Here is a 16,035-nt window from a genome sequence, read left to right as displayed (position 1 = left end):
AAATGATTACCCGTGTAAATTTTAGCATATAATTGGCGGCAACAGATGCCCCTCTATTAGTCGTGGATGCGTATAGCACGCTCTTTCTCGACAAGAAATGTTGCAACAAATTGACGAGAATGCTGATCGCATCGCTCGGTTGACCGACACTGTGAATGGTGCTTCTTGTGCAGGTGTGGATGAAATGAAGAAAAAAATTCACCGACGATTACGATACTCCCCAATGCGAAATTTCAGCGCAGCTGTATGCCAGTTTTATTTCGCGATATATTGGCTGTCGGGGTCAATCTATGTCGTGCGGCTTGTTGCAAACGGGGCTAAGTGTGGCGCGACTGTTTCACTAATTGGGAGATCTCGAGAGACAACGCGTCGGTGACGCGTGGGCCCGATTCACAACAGCCGCCGCAGAGAGACCTCCACTTGTGCAGCGCTTTGTTTCCAAAGATTACATCCTTGGAGGCATTCGCCGTATATGCCACCGGTGAACAGACGACGGCACGCTACTCTGGCGTACTCTCGTAGCAGTCGTCACCGCAAAGAGAAAGAAAGAGAGAGTGATTGTGAAGAGGAAGAAGCCCGTCTTGCACGACACTGCGCCTTTCTTCTCACGCTTTCGCAATACAAGCCTCCTCCGCTTACCTTCTCGCGCACTTTTAATTTTCACCGTATTTGATCGCCCACACCGCACCGCGTTCGCCCTTTCATCTTTCGCTTCGCTCGTTCGCTCGGTGACGCCGAGGGACGACGCGTAAAAGATTACTTTCAGAATGCGGCAGTGGCTAAACACACATTTCCAGCACAAAAGTGTTCAATACCGCGGAACATTCGAGGTAGAGTTACCTGTTTTATGTCAAGAATGCCGCATTCAACTTCACACATCACGAGTAATTGTTCCTTCAAAACAAGTTCCGTGTTCCTTCACATATAGGCTCATGGCTGTACGTCGGACTAAATTTTAAAACTAAAGGTGCTGAATGGAAAACTATGTCACAAAAGTCAACTTGACTAATCAACTAAACAAATCGAGGAGGGGACGATAATTTGCGCAGTGTGAGTAACACGCCACGTTCGTACCTGCAGTTTATGTCGCGAATATCTCTGTGTAGAAGATTCCCTGGTGCTCTGTTGAGCTCGACGTCACACAGCACACAATGGAGGAGCCATTCTCTTTTGTGCACTGGGCATAAGAAAAAACAACGGCGGTCAAATTTATTACGCCTTGGTTTTTGTTTTTTCCAATTAGCGCAAATTGGTTTGTTGCCGTCGATGCAATTCACTTAGATATTAACTGGCAATCCATTTGGATTATTTAGGAACTTGATCTCGAATAAGCAGTCCCTCCATTTGTTTACCAGTTAAGCATGTGTACTATTAAAAACGTTTTTTCGATAGGCAGTTTAGGTTGTATAGCAAAAGTGATGTTACACCGAATAAAATATATCTGTAACGTGTTATTACATATTACACAGTGCTTGGATGATTTGTGCCGCTTTTGCTCAACCGCTTTCGCTTTAACACCAATTTTCTTGAACGCCCATTTTTATGGTGTGGGACTCGTGGGCGCCATTAGAGTCATGGATGCAAATTTGTTGGTCACGTTCAATTTGTTGAAATATTGTTACGAGCTGTACTAACACACATCAGATTTTCTTTAGGTATGTACACCCGTGAGCAAAAGTATACGCAGCAGGGGTTGTGCGATAAAATCCATTTTTTTCTCGGCCTTTGAACGCAACCTGAAATTGAGGAGTGCAGTCCAAACTTGGCACTGCTAACTTTTCAGTGTACTCGACAATTCCAGTTTATGCTTGCTAATTACGAATAAATTCAGTTTTTTCGGCGACCTCGTGGTCCGTATACTTTTGCTCATGGGTTTACATGATGGCAAAAAATTGATTTGCTTGAAGGATGTATACAGCATTCACGACTTCATCTTTGCGATGCTTGTTATTGAATGTCAATCGTTATGGTTAATAACTCGTACAAGATTTTCCTAGTTGCGTGCAAGAGTTGGTAAAGAAAGCACGTAATCAGTTGCCGCCTTACTTTGTTGGCAGTGAACACCTAAACGTGTACACCGCAACCTTTTTAACCTTGTTCTTTATAATGAAAGGCGACAAAATGACATTGGCGCCTTGAGACCATCAATAATAATAGGAAAAGAATTCTTGCTTGCTCGCATAATCTAAGTAATTCTCAGAGAATCCTCTGCAACTTTTTTTTTTCTTGCGCCCCTCATCCTTTGACTGAAGTCCTGTCCTATGGAAAAATCTGTGTCCTCAAGTTTGTACCCGCTCTTTAGCATAGCTGCTTTCTGCCTTTTCACGCACAAAAAAAAGGAACACTGACAAATTCAAACGGAGCACTATCTGTTGTGAATGTTCCCGTCAGTGCATGTGCCTCTTTGTGTAGTGTGCATTATAGTGCCGTCCATTGCTACGTATGCTACAGTAACCACAATCTAATTCCCATTACTATTTATCACTACATGGTTCTTTACGATACGTCAAGTTCCCAATTCTGACCAGGTCTGTCTGGAGCCTTCGTGGTTGTCCAGTAGTTTCCAGCTGTGCAGGTTTGCAGTGGATGTCGGGCTTGGTCCTTGAAAACAATTGTTAGGCAATATTAGGAGAACTATATCCTCGTATGACATATTGTACAATACCTTGCACAATGCCTTCAACTTCCTTTCTAAATTCAATCGTACGTGAATACAGGAAATATTCAATCTGGATAAGAAGTGCGATGCGCAACTGTAAAGAAGTAGTTTATTCATATTCTGGTCATCCACTTTCGAGAAATTTGACAATCAATTGGTCTCAAGACAGCCAAAATCAGCCTTATGGTGTGTTTTCAAATCACAGAGATTGCGAGAAAATACAGGACACTGCAGAAACATCGCAATGTATTACCCATTGTGCCACCTTCATCTCTGTGTTTAAGAAATGAAAGGAAGTTTTACTTGAACAAGTGGCGCACTATTTGGAAACTGTTGCCATGTTCACAAGAGGCAGATAACTTTTACATACTAATGCAGCCCCCCTCCGATAATTTTATTATTTTTACGTGATACAAATTCACAAATCATGCATAAATAGTGCTCACGTGCAATCCGACCTAAATTGAGCCCTTTTCATTTTTCAATTGCGCTTACTTGGAAACCTCGAGACCGGATTTACTTGAGGAGCTGGCAAGTGAAAAACAATGCGAATGCTTGCTGGATTCGCAACTTACTGAAATTTTCACCTTAAAACACCGTTGGTTAACAATAAGCAAATTTAGCTTACAAGACCTTTCGAAGAAAGACAGTCTTCTGCACGCATCTGCGTTCTAAATGTAGCCACCCTCTCTAATGTACCGACTGTATTACATCGGTACTATAAACCACAGAAACCACAACAGTTCGGCAAGCTTGGAAGCAACCACCCCATTCGTAAAGTACCGGTGATGATTATTGATGCTAATCGGGCAAGGGCGGCCAAAGAGTCCCATGGCAATGGTGACGAACTGACAATAGTGCATGAACCCAGTTTTGAAGGGTAGATTTAACATGGCTGTGTAAAGGCCTAAACACATTCGCTGAAACGTGCGTAAGATAAATATGTAATAACGCCATGATTATGACTCGTGAGGTGTGAGGTGTGCGAAGAAAATCAATGATATGCAACGGGAGAATGATATACCACAAGCTATGGGTGTGAATAACTGGACGCTTGAACGCATGGTCTTGTAGGCACATGGAAGAAAAAGTGTAATATCGTAGCAGCAGCCAGCAGGGAGAGGATGTCTTTTGAATCCTGTAAAAAGCCCAAAACGACCTTGCTGTAAAAAAAATCGGTTCTTTGCCAAGAAGTATTTTCTGTCATTAGGCTGAAGGAAATACTTTTTTTCTCCCAGAGCTTGCCAAACGACGCTCCAACAAGACGTGGAGGAAGGGGAGCGTCTGGCCACATTTGCCACAGATAGGAGGTCATACGTGCGGCCTATTCTAAGTGGACGGAAAATGACTTCAATTTGCTGTCTTTTTTTTATTATTTGAGCCCAATTTTCTTACGCAGCTTAAATAAATGTACCTAATATACCATTTGAGTGTCCCAGATTTATTGCCAATTGTTTCTAATTTTTCGCTCAAGAATGGCTTCATGTTCAGGGAGAGGAACTGCAATGGAAGTAATGCTATCTTTAGTTGCTAAGGGCCTTGCAAATTAATCGGCAAGGACGCTGCCTTGGATGCCTTATGCCCAGGCACCGACATATTATAGCATCTTGGTTAAATGTACAAGTGTCACATAGCAGATAATAACGATAATTGATTACATGGTTTTTGTGTTTCTGTAGGGCATTTAAAATTTTCAGGATTCTTAGGGAGTCTAAATACGATTTCCTTTTGTAGCTCTAATTTTCTGACGTGTTTTACAGCTAATAATATAGCCTAGATCTCTGCGGTGAGGACGCTTCTTTCAATGTGCCGAACGTCGGATTTGAAAAGGAGGGATCCACTGCTGCATAAGACATGCGAGCTTGGGACCTTGATGCATTTGTACAACTTTGCAGGCACGAGTACTCTATTTACGAAGTGCGTATTAGTGCGTCTCTGGAGCATTCTAGTGAGTGCATTTGTGACCGCTACAAACGATGTCTCACACTGTAGGAACTTGTCCATACCTGCAGTTTATGTGGCGAATGGTCCTGTGGAGAAGCGGTTGAGCTCGACGTCATTCAGCACACGAATGCAGAAACCCTGCTGTTTCGTGGTTTTGGCACCTTCGACCGCCGAATACACAAAGAAATATTCCTGGGAGCCGCAGTTGCTGTGCCTTCGTACTGATATTTTGCGGAGTGTTGATAAGAACTGACTGCGTTACTTCGAAACGTGCTCGACAAGGTGTTTCAAAAACTTTGCTCGTAACTAAACTGTCCAGGAATAATACTGAGCCTACCATTACGAACTAGATTGAATGCTTTCCGTCCAATTGTATAATGTATTCGGGCCCCGAGAGCCATGAAAATAAAAAAAATTAAGCCAGTTCCATGCTTCTTAAATCTGATGAAACAGCGGAGCTCTGCAAGCGTGGGTGTATAGCGCACTGGTTTTATGACGGCCACCTTCGGACAGTGAGTACCCGGGTTGAAATCCCGCCTCGCCAAGAAAGGTTACATTGCTTCTCTTTCTCTCTCCGTTTCTCTTTCTCCTTCTTCCTCTCTCGCTCTTCTCTCTCGCTCTCATTTCCTCCTCTCTCGCCCATAGCAAGTTGTGTTACAATCGTCGGTACAATGCAACCATATGGTTCCCATAGATGGATGTTCTGCAAGCATGGTGTATAGCGCAATGGTTATGACGGCCAATCAATGCTCGGCACGGTTCAACGTCGGCCTTAAACAGGTCCGTTGTTATTATTATAGTTCATAAAGCGTCATGCCTACCGGAAAGGGGGACTTTTCAATTCCCTTTACCCGATAACACACGCACCACAGCGAAGTGCAGCTCATTCCAAAGTTCTATACACACTAGAGACAAAAGCGCGAGCGGCTTGCCGCAGACGGTGGAAAGCATGCCGCGATAACAGACGAGCGGCATCTTTTTCCTGCCGCGGATCCAATGGGCCCCGCAGCTATCTTTTGCAGCAGACTGCTTGCGGCCGATCGGAGCCCGCAAGCAGTCTTGCGGGGCCCGCAAGTGTTGCCATGCCGATGATGGCGCGTTCTGCCACCTCCGGCATACAGCGTGCGTTTCTCCCACTAGCGCGAACGTGCCTAAAGCCTTCTATGTCGTAAAGGCGTAACGTAAACCTGCCGTCGCACTTCCCTACCGCGATCCGATTCCGACTGGCACATTGCGCCTCTCGCCATTGGACGCATTGTCATTCCAGTAGCAGGGGCGAGACAGATCGCAATACCACGTGGTATGGGGGGACGGTACAACCTGAATAGGACTGCACCGATAAGACTGATGCATTCAACACACTTTTTATCGCCTATGAACAGATACGGCATATTCTCCTTTATATAAAACAGAAAAACATTCAACCTGTCGAGAAATAAGAACAGAAAAAAAGTGGTTACTTTCAAAATGCTATAGAGGCTTAACACACAAGTGTGTTAAATGCCGCTACACATAAGAGACAGAGAGGGGGGGGGGTTACCTGTTACACATCGTAATCGTTTCTTCAAAACAAATTAGGTGTTCCCTCTCCTATGCTCTTGGCTTTACGTCGGACAAAATTCTGAAACTAAAGGTGCTACACATGATGTGCGAGTGTGCCAGTGTACGTGAATAGTATCCGTTTCTATTGTCCTATTCACCAAAATGACTGAATAGAAAACTATGTCACCAAGTCAACCTGACTGACGCGTTAGAGAAATCGAGGAGGTGACGATAATTATCGCAGTCAACGTAATACGCCATGTTCGTACCTGCAGTTCATCTTAAAATACCTCGATACATTCGCCCACTTCTTATATAATGTTGCAGGAAACGCATGTGCCCAAAAATGTTTGCTTCGACATTTCTTAACTTCGACCAACCTTGTTTCATTTGATTGAAATGTGTATTAGTATCTATTAATGGGAATTTCATGCTCAAAGTATAATATTTTCACTTCAAAAACATTTATTGAGATTGCTTTGGCTGCGTACTATGAAAACTCTTTATACACTGTGCTGTCAGCAGTTTTTGCTTCGTGCTTTGTAATTGATGGAAGTGACTCCTCTGCTTGCCAACCAGCTACCGGGTAGTCATCCAATTACAAGAACGTCAATGAGAAGACTCTCCACCATGGCGCAAATACCGCTGTGGAGTTCTACCTTGTCCGTAAAAACAAACATCAAGAAAAAAAAAGGTCGGCTCCGCGCAGACATTCCCATGCTTGTTTTTGCGGAGATTGTGCGAGCGCCACCACGTGACTCAGCTCGACCAATGGAACAAGCAGACCTCATCACCTGCCGTCACTGGAGGGCTCTGGCGGAAAGATAAAATAATGCCGCTGCCTTTGGTTTTATTCAGGTGGCTTAGTGGCAGCAGTATCAGCTTCAGAAGCGGAGTTCAGTCAACATTTATAGTTTCGCACGGTGTTGTTGCGATAACAGTATCTTGTACCTTGAGATACTTTTCCTGCGCCCCTCATCCTTTGACTGAAGTCCTCTCGTATGGAAAAATCTGTGTCATCAAGTTTGTACCCGCTCTTTAGCATAGCTGCTTTCTGCCTTTTCACGCACAAAAAACACTGACATATGCAAACGGAGCACTATCTGTTGTGCATGTTCCCGTCAGTGCATGTGCCTCTGTGTTGTGTGCATTATAGTGCCGTCCATTGCTACGTATGCTACAGTAACCACAATCTAATTCCCGTTACTATTTATCGCTGCATGGTTCTTTACAGCGGGTCATCTTCCCAATTCTCACCAGTCTTTCTGGGGCTCTCGTGGCTGTCGATGTAGTTTCCAGCTGTGCAGAACGCTGCGGTTGGCAGTGGATGTCAGGCTTGGTCCTTGAAAACAATTGTTAAGCAATATTAGGAGAGCTATATCCTCGTATGACACATTGTACAATACTGACACGTATACATGTTTATCTTTCACCGGTGGCCGCTTTCCACCGGCTAACAAATGTTAAACGTTATCGCTCGGCGCAGGACGCGCCTGTATCGGAAGTTTCTAGAACGTTATCGATGCTTCTTTAAGTTGCCTGTTTTCACCGACGCTTATGTTATCTGATTGTATGACCGACGTGAATTGTCTAGAACTCTCTGGAAGACACTGCGGGTACCAGGGGTTAATCTGGAACATTCGATGACTCATGCATAAAAGCCGGCGCGTTTCACCGCAGATGAGACTTTTTCGACGATTGCCGACTGTGTTCGCCGCTATCGTCGTGCTTTCAGTGTAGCTTGCTTTTGTGGGCACAGGTTCGTCAATAAAGAATCCGTTTCGTTATTCACAGTTTTACGACTGTTTTCTTCCGCGTCACTACTACGTGACAATACATTGCACAATGCCTTCAAGTTCCTTTCTAAATTCAATCGGAAGTGAATACAGCAAATATTCAATCTGGATAAGAAGTGCGATGCGTAACTGTAAAGACGTAGTTTATTCATATTCTGGTCATCCACTTTCGAGAAATTTTACAATCAATTGGTGTCAAGACAGCCGAAATCAGCCTTGAGGTGTGTTTTGAAATCACAGAGATTGCGTGAAAATACAGGACACTGCAGCAACATCGCAATGTACTATCCATTGTTTCATCTTCATCTCTGTGTTTAAGAAATGAAAGGAAGTTCTACTTGAACAAGTGGCGCACTATTTGGAAACTGTTGCCATGTTCACAAGAGGCAGAATATTGCAGCCCCCCTCCGATAATTTTATTATTTTGACGAGGTACGAATTCACAAATCATGCATAAATAGTGCTCACGTGCAATCCGACCTATATTAGGCCCTTTTCATTTTTTTAGTTGCGCTTACTTGGAAACCTCGGGACCGGATTTATTTGAGGAGCTGGTAGGTGAAAAACAACGCGAATGCTTGCTGGACTCCCAACTTACTGAAATTTTCACCTTGAAACACCGTTGGTTAACAACAAAAAGCAAATTTAGCTTACAAGACCTTTCGAAGAAAGACAGTCTTCTGCATGCATCTGCGTTCTAAATGTAGCCACCCTCTCTAATGTACCGACTGTATTACATCGGTACTATAAACCACAGAAACCACAACAGTTCGGCAAGCTTGGAAGCAACCACCCCATTCGTAAAGCACCGGTGATGATTATTGATGTTAATCGGGCAAGGGCGGCCAAAGAGTCCCATGGCAATGGTGACGAACTGACAATAGTGCATGAACCCAGTTTTGAAGGGTAGATGTAACATGGCTGTGTAAAGGCCTAAACACATTCGCTGAAACGTGCGTAAGATAAATATGTAATAACGCCATGATTATGACTCGTGAGGTGTGAGATGTGCGAAGGACATCAATGATATGCAACGGGAGAATGATATACCACAAGGTATGGGTGTGAATAACTGGACGCTTGAACGCATGGTCTTGGAGGCAGATGCAAAAAAAGCGTAATATCGTAGCAGGAGCCAACAGGGAGAGGATGTGTTTTGAATCCTGTAAAAAGCCCAAAACGGCCTTACTGTAAAAAAATCGGTTCTTTGCCAAGAAGTATTTGCTGTCATTAGCTGAAGGAAAATCCTTTTTTTCTCTCAGAGCTTGCCAAACGACACTCCAACAAGACGTGGAGAACGGGGAGTGCCTGGCCACATTTGCCACAGATAGGTCATACGTGCGGCCTATTCTAAGTCGACAGAAATGACCTCAATTTGCTGTCTCTTTTTATTAGAGGCCGATTTCCTTACGTAGCTTAACTAAATGTAGCTAATATACCATTTGAGTGTCCCAGATTTATTGCCAATTGTTTCTTATTTTTCGCTCATGAATGGCGTCATGTTCAGAGGAGGAACTTAAATGGAAGTAATGCTATCTTTAGTTGCTAAGGGCTTTGCAATTTAATCGGCAAGGACGCTGCCTTAGATGCTTTATGCCCAGGCACCAACATATTATAGCATCTTGGTTAAATGTACAAGTATCACATAGCAGATAATAACGATAATTGATTAAAGGGTTTTTCTGCTTTCTGTAGGGCTTTTAAAATTTTCAGGATTCTTAGGGAGTCTGAATGCAATTGCCTTTTGTAGCTTTAACTTCCTGACGTGTTTTACAGCTGATAATATAGCCTAGATCTCTGCGTAGAGGACGCTTGTTTCGAGGTGCAGAACGTCGGATATTAGGAGATATTAGGATATAAGGAGATATTAGGATATTACGATATTAGGATATTAGACTCAACATGGATTCAGAAGTGGGTTTTCATGCGACACACAATTAACAGAATTTACTCACGATATTGCTCAATCGCTAAACAGTGGTAATCAAGTGGATTGCATATTTTTAGACTTTATAGAACCCTTTGATTCTGTGTCACATAATCTCTTTAATACAGAAGTTATCTGCCCTTAACATACCGACTAAGTTGCTGACATGGATAAGAGCAAAAGCAGTACATATATACGCGTGGGCACTTATGTAGAGCTTGCTCCGAAATAGACAACCCGGACAACCCTGGATAGCAGTGGGCTACATAATGCTCGCTTTTGGCAAACCACTTCGGGATCAGGCGCCGACATGGCACCTGGACGCTTACTCCGCCTTTTTCTTCAGGTTGGTTTTTCATATCGCTTTGTTAACGAAAAATCACTTAAAAAGTCGGCACCGGATCCCACCATACATGTTTTCAGTCTGTATCGAATGTTGTGCATGGCAGTGGAGCACCCATGAGAAATGTACCTTGCTCAGAAAATGTTGCTAGCCGGTGACATCGAGGAAAACCCAGGGCCCCTTACACCCGCGCAAGACAAGCACATGTTCGACATCATTTTGACTATACCCACAATCCAGCAAAAGCAGTCTGAACTTTTCAATGAAATTCACTCTATTCGATAGGCCCTTGAACAAAAGATAACTGAACTAACAGCAAAAATCAAATGCCTGCGAACGTCACATTTTTTGTAATTTCGAAGGAAGAACAGATTAATTAAGAAGATCAGATTAAATGCTTTTGAAAAATAAGTATAAACACCTATTCCAATTTCCTTTAGAAGGTACCGTGGCGTCTGTACTGCCGCTAAAAGAAGAGGTAGCATTGCATGCTACCCGCAGCAGTTGTGGTGGTGGTTTTCAACAGCTTCGCTGGACAATCTTCTCAGAGCCGGGATCACGAGTAAGCTACTTAAATCCTAACTAATTCTAGTGATGATTACATTAAGCAATCACGATCTTTCTTGTGATAATTTGATCAGAGTTGTTTTACAATGCAAGAGACATTGGCACCTGGAGAACGAGCAATGCCGAGCCTATATTTGAATGAATAAATAGTATTTTGCTAAGCTTAGATGCCACATATCTCCTCCTCGGAGGGTATTTCAATCTTCCAAATATTCAATGGAGGGATCTGCTGCCGAAGTTTACCACAACATCTCTCCTGTACAGCCTTTCGTGAATTCATCGATGCTCATTCCCTGTTTCAGTTTGTACACACACGCCAACAAGAATGGGATCGAACAGTGCAAATGTTCTAGATCTACTTTTCTCAAACGATCTTGATCTTGTGTCTTCAGCTATCACAGTTCCCGGCATATGTAACCACGAAGTAGTTATGGCAAAATTATCCTCTGCTGCAGCGCGTCGTCGCATTGTTCAGCCACATAAAGTTTTCTTTTACGAACGTGGTGACTATTGCTCCATTTCCCATGCGCTGGATGCATTTCTCCCAGAATTCCTGTCGCTTTGCACATCCCTTGATATCAACACCACATGAAATGTTTTTAAAGCAAAATGGTTGCCGCTAACTCAGACGTTCATTCCAAGCCGAGTCATTTCGGCAAAGTGCCGAAGCGATAAGCGGTGGATGAGCAAGAAACTTCGGGGTTTGATAAACAAAAGACGTCGCCTATTCCGTAGGTACTGCCAGTCTCCAAGCCTAATACTTCATTCCAAGTTGAAAGAACAAAGCAAGAATGTTACTAAAGGAACATTGAGAGCACAATACCTCTACATGCAGAGCCTTTATGAAAAAGTCAGCGTAAATCCAAATGAAGTTTGGAAATATATAAAGATAAAAAATGCGCCAAAAGCACGATTCAGGATGTAATCGATGGAATGAACTTTGTTGGAAATCCTTAATCAAAGGCAGAAAATTTTAATTCATACTTCCAGTCAGTGTTCTCAAAACCAACCGATACAATTCCAGAGTCTTCCAATTTTACGCAAATGAATGACATAACCTTTACAGAACATGGTGTTACTTTACTGCTACGGAATGTCAAAGTAGCTTCTGCCCCTGACCCAGACAAACTTTCCAATCATGTCTTAAAGAACTGTGCTTCATCGGTCTCGCCTTATTTGACAATGTTGTTCGCAAAGTCACTTGAACAAGGTGAACTACCCCTTGACTGGAAGCGGGAAAGCGTAGTTCCCGTACACAAAACTGGAAATAAAGCAAACACCAGCAACTACAGGCCTATTTCACTAACAAGCACAATCTGCAAAACTTTCCAGTATGTATAGTCTACACCAACCTAATTATACATCTTCAAAGCAATAATTTTTTCTGCAGGACTCAACATAGATTCAGAAGTGGATTTTCATGCGACACACAATAGAATTTACTCACGATATTGCTCAATCGCTAAAAAGTGGTAATCAAGTAGATTGCATATTTTTAGACTTTAGAAAAGCCTTTGATTCTGTGTCACATAATTTCTTAATGCAGAAGTTATCTACCCTTAGCATACCGACTAAGTTGCTGACATGGATAACGGCATATCTGAGCGAACGAAAACAGTGCGTAGTGTTAGACGGAGTGAACTCATCAGAAGCATCAGTGTTATCAGGTGTCCCGCAAGGGTCGGCATTAGGGCCGCTTCTCTTATTGATCTATATCAACGATCTTCCAGTACATGTGTCCAGTTCAATCAGTTTGTACGCAGACGACTGCTGTGTCTATGCAGTATCCTTTGTGAAACGGATTCGAAGCTGCTGCAAAAGGATCTTGATTATAATTTTTCCTGCTGTCAGAGTTGGAAAATGGCCCTTAATCTTTTGTAATGCAACAGAATCATGTTCACAAAAAAAGAAATCCCGAAATCAATAGCTATTTACTACGCGGTGAACGCGTGACTGAGGTTTCAGATTATAAATATCTGGGAGTAATGTTTGGCAATGACCTTTCATGGAACGCACACGTTCCTTAATTATCATCCAAAGCCAGCCGTGCACTCAACTTTATCAGAAGGAATTTCTGGCAAGCCCCTCTTGAACTCAAAGAATTATTATACCTAACTAACGTCCGTCCAATTTTAGAATATGGCTGTTGTGCTTGGGATCCTTACACAAAGCAGAACATAAATGAGCTTGAGCGTGTTCAGAAACGTGTTGCCCGCTTCGTTTCTGGAAACTATGACTTCCGAGAAAGCACTACCACAATTCGAAACGATCTGCGTTGGCCACCACTTGAGAACAGGAGGAAATATCTTAGACTGTGTCTTTTGTATAACATTCCAGGGCAGAAGCGGTATTGACAAGGACATGTTCATTAAGCCACCAACTATGTATCTCATCGAGCCGATCACTGAATGAAAATCCGGGAATGCAGGTGCAGGGTGAACATTTTTAAGTATACTTTCTTTACGAAAACAATTCATGACTCGAATGACTTACCAGACCATATTGTTACTGCTCCTCCCTCATCCTTCTTTACTCACCTACAGCGTTTAATGTTTAACTTCTGATGCACTGTTTTGTCATCAAGCCGTTTGGTGCGGCTTGATCTTTTTCGCTTTGGTTTTTGAGGTCTGTTTCTATGTTCTGCAGAGTTTGCATATTAATATGTATAATCGTATGCCCTTGTATTCAATTGTTGTATTGTATTCCGAAGGATGTTGTTGGCCTGTCAGTGTCTGCGGCGTCTGGAAACGTATGTAGTATGCATGTACGTACGGATTGATCTGATTCCCGTTTTCTGTACTCCCCCATGCAATAATGCCCGTTGGGCGCTGTAGGTATTGTAAATAAATAAGTAAATAAAAACAAATAGAATCGTAAGCCAAGAACCGGCTAACAACAGTATTAAATGGGGTGAAATCCCCTGTAAGGTGGTCTGTATATAACATGAAGTACAATTTTATTCCTGCGCACTGTCAGGACCTCAAAATCTGCGTGTACGACAGAACATTTTGTTACATGTTCACAAGCAAAGTTTTCCTTCACGAGAAGCACAACGCCACCTCAACGCTTACCGTCATGGCTGAGAGCATAGCGGCGGTAACCAGGAGCGCAAGAAACAATTGATGCCCCATGGTACGTAGTTTCAGCGAGCATTATTGCAATCAAACTAAAAACGTTTATCAACAGCATCATTTCATCTCTGTTTGTCAGATAAAGAAGCAATATAGCAGTTTTTTTTTCATCAACTCTTAAGTTCTGTTGACTGTAGAATTAAGGTCGAGTGTAGGGCTGCTAGTTGTTCAGCTGTGTCAGAATTACTTCTGGTATGTAAAGTGAAAGGCTATTTCTAGGCTTTCATTTGACTTCGAGTAACAGCAAGAATTCTGCCTGCGCTTTTTTCACTTCCACCTGCTCGTTTTTGTTCTCGTCCCATATGTACGCGCGGTAACTCATGTAGACCTCATTGGACCTCAGAGTGACTTTCTTTTGCTCTTCTCAGTTTCCTTTGCGCTGCGCCAAAGTTTTTTCTTGCGCCCCTCATCCTTTGAAGTCTTCTCGTATGGAAAAATCAGTGTCCTCAAATTTTAACCTCTTCTTTAGCATAGCTGCATTCGGCCTTTCATGCACAAAAAAAGGAACACAGACATACACAAACGGAGCACTATCTGTTGCCATGTTCCCGTCAGTGCATGTGCCTTTTTGGGTTGTGTCTATTATCGTGCCGTCCATTGTTACGTATGCTACACTAACCACAATCTAATTCCTGTAACTATTTATCACTGCATGGTTCTTTCATGTTCCCAATTCTCACCAGGTCTGTCTGGAGCCTTTGTGGTTGTCCAGTAGTTTCCAGCTGTGCAGAACTGGTGCTCGGGTTTGGACTGGATGTCCGCCTTCGTCCTTGAAAACAATTGTTAAGCAATATTATGAGAGCTATATCCTCGTAAGACACATTGTACAATACATTGCACATTGCCTTCAACCTTTTTTTCTAATTCACTCGGAAGTGAATACAAAAAATATTCAATCTGGATAAGAAGTAACGATGCGTGTGTAACTGTAAATAAGTAGTTTACTCATGTTCTTGTCATCCACTTTCAATAAATTTGACACTCAAATGATCTCAAGACAGCCGAAAGCAGCCTTGAGGTGTGTTTCTAAATCACAGAGATTGCGTGAAAACACCGGACACTGCAGCAACGTCGCAATGCACTACCCATCCATCTTCTTCTCTGCGTTTAAGAAATGAACAGAAGTTTTCACCTGAACAAAAAGGCGCACTATTTGGAAACTCTGGCCAGGTTCACGAGAGGTAGATAACCTTTACATACTATTGCAACCTCCCTCCGATAATTTTATTATTTTTACGAGATATTCACAATTCATGCATAAATAGTGCTCACATGCAATCCGAAATAAATTAGGCCCTTTTCATTTTTCATTTGCGTTTACTTGGAAAAAAGAATGCGAATGCTTGCTGGATTCCCAACTTACTGAATATATTCACCTTGCCAGGTTAACAAAAATAACTGGTTATTGGTTAACAACAATAACCCGAGGCGTGCGCGCCTCGTCTGAATCGCGTATCGTCGTCTGCGCCTGCGAACGCTGTTGGTTAACGCCGTTGGTTAACAACAATACGCAAACTTAGCTCGCAAGGCTTTTCGAGGGAAGACCGTATTTTGCACGCATCTGCGTGCTATATCTAGCTGCCCTCTCTCATGTACCGAGTGTATTACTTCGAGACTTAAACCACAGAAACCGATCACAACAGTTCGGGAAGCTCGGAAGCAGCCACCCCATTCGTAAAGCACTGGTGATGATTATTGATGTTAATCGTGCAAGGACAGCCAAAGAATCCCATGGCTATGGTGACGAAGTGACAATGGTGCATTACCCGCTTTCGAAGGGTAGATGTAACATGGCGATGTAAAGGGTTAAATGCATTCGCTGTAACGTGCGTAAGATAAATATGTAATAAATCCATGCTTATGACACGTGAGGTGTGAGATGTGCGAAGGACATCAATGATATGCAATGGGAGGACGATATACCACAAGGTGCGGTTGCCAGTAACAGGACGCTTGAACGCATGGCCTTGGAGGCACATACAATAAAAAGCGTAATATCGTAGCAGCAGCCAACAGTAAGAGGATGCGTTTTGAATCCTTTTGCTTTATGACTTGCACAGTGGCAACATCGTGTAAAAAGTGCAAAACGGCCTTACTGTAAAAAAAAATCGGTTCTTTGCCAAGAA

At 42.9% G+C, this 16,035-nt stretch overlaps 1 long non-coding RNA gene across 1 annotated transcript in view; it reads right to left on the bottom strand.

Annotated features, from left to right (window-relative positions):
• Window positions 1-2,475: 2,475 nt before the first annotated feature.
• The window catches only part of LOC119465731 (uncharacterized), a 71,215-nt gene continuing 57,655 nt past the window's right edge, over window positions 2,476-16,035 (bottom strand). The window contains exons 7-9 of the long non-coding RNA XR_007464068.1: window positions 14,590-14,678; window positions 7,403-7,487; window positions 2,476-2,601 (exon numbers count right to left, since the gene is read on the bottom strand). This is a non-coding gene — a long non-coding RNA (uncharacterized LOC119465731). The remainder of the gene's footprint in view (window positions 2,602-7,402; window positions 7,488-14,589; window positions 14,679-16,035) is intronic.

This window comes from Dermacentor silvarum, chromosome 10 (assembly GCF_013339745.2).
Source record: "Dermacentor silvarum isolate Dsil-2018 chromosome 10, BIME_Dsil_1.4, whole genome shotgun sequence".
Classification (NCBI taxonomy): Eukaryota; Metazoa; Arthropoda; class Arachnida; order Ixodida; family Ixodidae; genus Dermacentor; species Dermacentor silvarum.
Note: the sequence above shows the minus strand (reverse complement) of the source record. Positions and strands in the feature narration are given on the sequence as shown.